Consider the following 8049-nt stretch of genomic DNA (forward strand, 5'->3'; position numbering starts at 1 on the left):
GAACAGCAGTGTGATCTAAGATAAAATATCACTCTAATTATCAGTTTTGAAGTGGAACTTCAGTATTTTGTTTTGGATGCCTATTAAGTGGTTCAAACTTTGAAATACTTCCAGCATTTTTAAAAACTCAAAGAAGGTATGCATGTGAAAATTGGATCAATTAGTTGGACTGCATGAATCCTGTCTTACAGACTCACAAGTTGTGGCAATGCTATGATATGTTTGTTTCAAATACTCATCACTTCAGCCATCTGAAGAAATTCAAGCTGGCCATAGGTTTTTCTTTCTTTTTTTTCCCTGAAACTCAGTAAGAAATGCATTAATACAGATGAATAGATTTTTACAAGAATGAGAGTGTTAATTGCTCAGTCGTGTCCATGGCCTAGCTCCTAGGACTCCTCTGTCCATGGAATTCTCCAGGCAAGAGTACTGGAGAGGGTTGCTATGCCCTCCTCCAGGGCATCTTCATGACCCAGGGATCAAACCTGAGTCTCCCATACTGTAGGCAGATTCTTTACCATCTGAGCCTCCAGGGAAGCGCTCTACAAGAATGTTATTCCCCAAATATCCTCTTTCCCTATATCTCCTAAAAATTAGAACCACATTTAATTGCATGAAACTTACCACTCAGGTAATCTAACTCAACACATCCTCAATGTCCTATACAAGGTACATGATCAATAAATATTTGTGCTTATGATGACAAATTCTGTACCTGGTAATGAGTTCTAACACAAAATGAGAATGTTAAATGAATTCAAATGAACAGAGAATTTATAATGAACCATAAGGGCTGCAAATTCACATTTATAAAAAATAGACCCACTTTTTTTCCTCCCAAGTTAGTCTAATGTTTATTTCACACCTCTATTTCACTGAAGTGGGAAAAATGTAATCTTGGCCAATTCCAGAATCTTCCACTCAGGATAGACATATAAAATTTGCAAATAAAATGATTGCGGCTTAACAAAATTCCACCGAATTGTGAGGGTGCCTGCCTGAGTATATCTAGCGAGGTATAAGTTGTCCCATTTGAATCTTGATCTTTGACTTTGAAGTTCATGCCAAGGTGTCCCTTGAGCTTGTCTGCCCAGTCCCTTTAGGTCTTGGTACTTCTTCCTCCTGGGGACACAGAATCATTCCATTATCTTCATGTTTTGTGAATGATATAGGACCAGTCTATCTAAATGTGTTCTCTAATGACTCCTGCTTGTGAGGACTCTTCCCATGGAAGATGCTCTGGCCTTCCATGCCCTTGGGTCTCATTCCTTAATAGCCAGTGATTCTGTCTTCCTGGGGAGGCAAGTTTCATAAACTTTTTATCTGGGACCCACATTCACTTGTATTGTTATAAACCCCTCTTGTGTATCTCTTTTCCTGTCCTTCCCCATTCCTGCTTCCAGCTCATTTGTAGAATCCTTATGGCCTCCAAATCTTTTGTCTTTGCCTGCATATTCCTCTAAGGAGTTTGTTATTTCAAACACCAAAATTGGAAAAAAAAAAAAATTAGTACTCCACCTTTCTCTGACTTCTACTCCTCACCTCCTTCATTTGAGCAAAAAAAGCAGGAAACAGCTTAGTAGCCTTAATGGGAGAGTGGAGGGTGGTGAATTGGGGAGAATAAGAAATGGTCTTCCTTGGCAGCTCAGACAGTAAAGAATCTACCCAATGCAGGAGACTTGGGTTTGATCCCTGGGTTGGGAAGATCTCCTGCAGGAGGGCATGGCAACCCACTCCAATATTCTTGGCTGAAGTATCTCCATAGACAGAGGAACCTGGTGGGTTGCAGTCCATGGGGTTACAAAGAGTCGGACACGACTGATTGACTAAGCATAGCATATGAAATGTTTACAAATATTATATTGCTACATGAGCAATGAAACTAAATATTTTGGTAGACTGGTGTCATAGGATAAGACACCTAAACTACCTGATGGTGAAAGATGGATTACTGAATACATTTATTATCAATAGACTTTATGGGTCACTGGTAGAATTAAAAAATACTGTTATGTGATTAGAATCCATTTTAAGGCAAATATGAATTTATTTTTAATACAATAAATTACATGTTGTTCATACTGGAAGTCTCATCTGGTCCCAACACAAATTTAAATGAATGAGTAGAGCTATTATAAAAAGAGAAAGTAAAATGTTATTGGAAAAAAAAAATGGTCTTACTGAGTTCTTATACCAGCCAATATTTTTCGACCTTAGTACAATAAAGAAGGTCGTTTGTAACTCATTGTACAAGGGGAGCAGAGTTCACCCCACGGGTGATGATCCCCTGAGAACACTGGAAGGAGCTCTCTGGGCTCCTTTTTTAATAGGAATCTCTAGCTGCAAAAAGCTTACAGGAAGGCTGAGGCAGTGAAGAGCGCTACATGGTTTAGAGAGCTTAGCTGTGAATTCATTCTGCTATTCGGCTCATGGCACTTTGAAAAATTTTGAAAATTATATGTAAAACTAGCTCTGTGTGTTTCAATACATTTTTTATATGAGGCAGATCATTACTTGGAATTAATGATAAAGTTTGGGCTTCCCTGGTGGCTCAGACAGTAAAAATCTGCCTGCAATGCAGCAGACCCAGGTTCCATCCCTCAGTCAGGAAGATCCCCTGGAGGAGGGCATGGTAACCCATTCCAATATTCTTGCCTGGAGAATCCCATGGACAGAGGAGCCTGGCGGGCTACAGTCCATGGGGTTGCACAAAGCTGGAAATGTCTGAAGCGACTGAATACATACACACATATGCTTCCTTTCTGGTCGTAGCAGTGCTGGCTTTTCTTAGTGGCCGGCAGGGGGCAGCAGACAACAATGGTAGTATGACCATGAACAAGTAAATGGTGTTTGTGTGATAGAACTAATTCTTAAAGTGAATGATAGCATTCACAAAACTGATATAAAGACAGCTTTGGAAGCCTGAGGAAAGAATGACAGGAGGAGTGGAGCATAAAAGGCCTTGAATGCCTTGCTAACAATTTTTAGCTTCATTTGAAGAATCAGTAGAGGTTTATAAGCAAATGACATGATTGTGAACTGTCCGTGAAAATGATTTAGAAGAATCATTTTGAAAATAGCATGAAGGCTTCCCCACTCTGATGGAGTCAAAATAAAAGCAAGTATTTTATTTTAATTCTTTCTAGGTTTAGGGCTAGGTGATTTACCGGCTTATCTACTTTAATAGTTATTACTTGAGGAGTAGGAAAATTAAATCACTCCAGATCAGTCAAAGAGGAAGTGACAACTTTTTACTAGAGAACCACGGTGTCTCTTGCTAAATGCTGGGAACAAATTACAAATCCAAATCAGTAATCCAAATCAGAATGCATGAGGTCCTGAACTAAGTACAGACTGTTAAAAAATAGAATTAACTGGACTTATTACAAAACTGAATGTAGTGAAGAAATATCTAGAATTACGCCAAAAGCTGTAAGTGTGTGTCATGGGCAGGTATCCCTGTTAGTGTCTGAGATAATAATTGTGAATTATGAATACAAATTTGAGTGTGTACATGCCTGTATGTGTGAGAGAGTGTGTGAGAGTGTATGTGTGTGTGAGTATGATTACAATGGGATATGTAAGTGGAAGTATCTAGTAGAACCTTGATAAAGTGAACCTGGAAGATATTCTTGGATGGAGAGAAAGATTTGTGGTTCATACATATGTAAGTGGTAGTTGGAAATATCCACCGTGCATGTATGTAGTTATCCAAGGAGGGAGTGCAGAGAGATGTAACATGCGGCACCAGAACTTTTAAGGCAGAGGTTCTTTCTCCTGGGCAAATATCACGCTTTGGCTGCTCAGAAGAATACAGCCTTCCAAACTCTACTTCCAGGAATTCTGATCAGCAGCCAGCAAGGAGGGTAACTAAAACGGTAGGAAAGAGCAGGGCAGTGTCAGTTCTATATGCCAAGGGAATGCTCTCAGCAATGTTGGAAATTTCAGACCATTAAACTTTGGGGACGGAGGGTAGCTACTTCCTACTGGGTGTTGCAGCCTGTTGGTGAGCTTTATACACTGTAACACAGACCTATTTCCTTCCAGCACTACCCATTTCCTCCCATTCTTTTAATTCAACAGCTACTGGAGGGCTTTCTTTCCCTTTTTATTTTTTCCCTTAAGAAAATTATAGTTGATTTACAGTATCATGTTAGTTTCAGCTGTACAGCACAGTGATTCTACATATATATATATATATACATATATATAGTCTTTTCAGATTCTTTTCCCTTATAGATTGTTACAATATATTGAATATAGTTCCCTGAGCCATACAGTAGGTCCTTGTTGCTTCTCTGTTTTATGTATAGTAGTGTGTAAATGTTTCTCCCAACCTTCTAATTTATCCCTCCCTTATCCCCTTTCCTAGGAGGGCTTTGGTTGGGGCTTGCTGCCAGTATTTGTTTCTGGACACAGACTTTAGCTTTGAACTTTTCAAGTGAGAAAACAATGGAATTTTAGCAAAAATCCGATCGAGTGTTGTACAAAATAAATACATACATGAGAGTGGACTCCCATTTACATCACCTCCATCAAGTTTCGTCTCAGCAACATGGGTGCACTTGGTCCAGAGGCAGGCAGCAGCAGGAAGATCGGAAACGGCATGCGTGTCAGACATCTTTGTATCCTCATATCAAATGCGCTACCCGGAGGTTATTTCTTCCTCAAAATATTTGTTTTGGCTTCAGTTGCGAGGGTGCTGAGTGTTGCTGCATGATATCATCCTCCAATCTACCTCCCTCTCCTACTTCGCAACACACCTGCAGCCTGTGGAAGTCACCCACAGGGATCAGAAGCACTGGCGTGGTCAGCAAGCAATCAGTAAATACTATTCGTAAATCTCTTAAGTCAAGCCTGAAGCAAACTCACACAGAACACCAGAAAATGAATTTAATTTTAAATCGAAGTAGGGATCAGGAAATATAGCTTGGGATTTGGGAATGATCAAGTGTAGGATTCATTTAAGAGGTTTCATCTCTCCAGAAAATATAAGGCAAACAGTCCGATGACTGACCTATAGATCTTTACTGTAGTTGGCATAATAAAATGACAGATCTGGTCATGTATTGCTTTAATGGACCTTGTAATGACTTGACTGAATTGTTTAATTTAAAACACAGGCAAGTCAATTTGGGGTTCAATGACAGATTTTTTTTGGATGGATTTAAAATTATTTTTGCATGAAATTGCTTTGTGATTCTAATAAGGATTGCTTGTTACTGAAATGATAGAATTGACAAGAACTCTGGGATTTAGAATTCTTTTTAGATGCTTCTACAGCTTTTCCTAATGGAATATAAATGTTGATAAAAGCAGCATATCCAAAAGCATCAAGGTGTAATTTAAAAATGTATTTTTCCTATTTATTTTATACTATGTGTAATCAACTGGATGCACAAAATTGATTGTGGCCGAGCAATTTATTGTAGGCAATCTGTTAAAAATATCTTTAAGGATCAGATTTAAAAACAAAGGGAAATCTAATCTATGCATATGTGAGCAGAGAGAATTCTTATTTTACAAAACATCTACTCTGAATAAGTGGATATTGCTGAAACAACCTGTATATATAATTGAAGGTAACTTTATAAATATTTTTAAAAGATATGGTTTTATGAATATTTAATATTCTGCTAATTTGATTTTGAATTGTAAACCTAAAACTTACTGTTTGGGGTTTTTTATGTTTTATTATACTTTTTTAGGGCTCCCCAGGTGACACAGTGGTAAAGAATCTGTCTGCCAATGCAGGAGATGCAGGACATGTGGGTCAAATCCCTGAGTTGGGAAGATCCTCTGGAGTCGGAAATGGCAACCCAATCCAATATTCTTGCCTGGAAAATTCTGTGGACAGAGGAGCTGGTGGGCTATAGTCCATGGGGTCACAAAGAGTCAGATATGACTGAACATACATGCAGGCATACTTTGCTAAAAAAGAAAACTTGTATATTTTTAAAATGTTTTTATGAGTAAATTTAATGTGCTGAAAATAAAAATTAAAAAAATAAAGGTCTTTATGTTCTAGTTAAGAAGTGTTCCATATCTGCATTATGCTTCTAGTATGTTAAGGAGAGAAAAAAAAAAAATCAGCGCTGTACAAATCTCTAAGGAGCAGCAGGGGAATAAACAGAATAGTTCTGGCTTACAAAAGAGTGCAGTGGCAGCTGCTTTGGACTCATAAATGAGATGTTTGAAAAGGGCATGAATAGGGCAGGAGAAAAAATACTTTGCTTAGCAACACACCTGTTTTTCTTCTTGTTATAGATTCTTGTGAGATAGATTTCTTCAATTAGGACTCGTCTTGGTCTTGCCTCTTTCTCTCTTTCTCTTTGAGCTTTCTAACACAAAGCTAAACACCAACATCAAAGGAATGTTGGATTTTGGAGATGTTAGTATAAAGCCAGTGAGGAGGGTACCTCTGCCAGGTGTGTAATTCTTACCCAGAGGGGTGAATGTAACAAAAGGCTCACTGTAATCAGACTGACATAGTCCATTTACCTACTTTTAAAATTATATACACTACATATTACAAAATAGTTATGAAGCATGCTTTTAAGAACAAGAAGTTTAGTTTTAATTTCTGTATAAAATTTGTTGCTTTTTCCCAAATAGATACATCATTAGAGTTATGAATTAGATGAAAAAAGAAATTAATGTGAGCTTTCAAAGTTGTTTTTTTTCTAAAATAAAAAATTTAATTTCAAGATTTCTTCCAAATCTGAGACTCTTAGATGTGCAGGTCCCTTCCTTCTGTGACTACTCAAGTTTGCTTATTTGTTTTGAGGTTCATCTTTTTTTTCACATCTAAGGCAGGAGATGAAGAGACGTGGATTTGAACCCCGGGCTGGGAAGATCCACTGGAGAAAGAAATGTCTAGCCAATCCAGTATTTTTGCCTGGAGAATTCCGTGGACAGAGGAGCCTGGTGAGCCCCATCCAAGGGGTCACAAAGAGTCAGACATGAATGCACACACACAAGGAAGTAGGTAATTGCAGCCTCTCTGAATTTGAGAAACACTGGCTGCCTAGATGGAATCATTGCCTAGGAAAGATGAAGCAGGTTTGCGGTCAGGTGGGAAGATCTGAAGCAGCAGTCAGAAAGAGAGAATCCCTGTGTCTTCATACAGCAAGGCAGCAGGCATCCCTGAAGTGTCAGGAAAGTAAGCTTCAGTTTTCAAACTTCAGCTGGCAATGACAGCTTTTATTTCTCTGAAGGAGAAGAGTTTCTGACAATGCTATTCATAATTAACTTACTTATTTTCCTATGCTTGAGAATAAAACAATGTACATCCTTTACACAAAAGGAACTGAAGAACATTCTGTTTCACATTTTTAGTAGGAATTGCTAGAAATCCACACGTGGAGGGACAGTGTTAGTACAAGGTATATCCATTTTAAAAGCTGATGTGTGGGATTCCCTGGTGGTCCAGTGGTGAAGACTTCTTCCCATGTAAGGGGTGTGGGTTCAATTCCTGACCAGGGAGCTAAAATTCCAAATGCCTGATGGCTAAAAATCCAAAACATAAAACGGAAGCAATGTTGTAACAAATTCAGGCTAATGTGTATCCTTGGCTTTCAGTGAGTTTTTTCCCCAGTTGTTATGTGATTGATTTATATGTCAAAATTAAATTTCCAAGAACACACAGAGATTAAAAAAAAACAAACAACTTTCCAATCTTTGGGGAGTCATACGTCCTCATAGTCAGGGTTTTTGTGACTTAGACAGAACATCTATTGAACAGTTTTTCCACAGCCCTAAGGAATGTGTCAGGCACCTCTGGGTCAGGTGTGCATACGGGTCTTGCTGCTTGCCCAGAGGAGGCTTTTGGTTTAGTGAGCGAAACAGAAATAAATGAGCAATTATGATACACAATGATATATGGTGTATCATTGTGTACATAAGGATGATGGTAGTCTACAAAAGGCAACATGCAAGCCAGATTTGGTCTTCAGTAAAGATTCCTGGAGAACATGATTACTTGACTGAAAGGTGAATCCATGTGTGCAGGCAAAGCCAGTGAAGATATTCCAAGTATAAAAAGCAGTG

Source organism: Bison bison, unplaced genomic scaffold, assembly GCF_000754665.1.
Source record: "Bison bison bison isolate TAMUID 2011002044 unplaced genomic scaffold, Bison_UMD1.0 scf7180017864060, whole genome shotgun sequence".
NCBI classification, from domain to species: domain Eukaryota; kingdom Metazoa; phylum Chordata; class Mammalia; order Artiodactyla; family Bovidae; genus Bison; species Bison bison.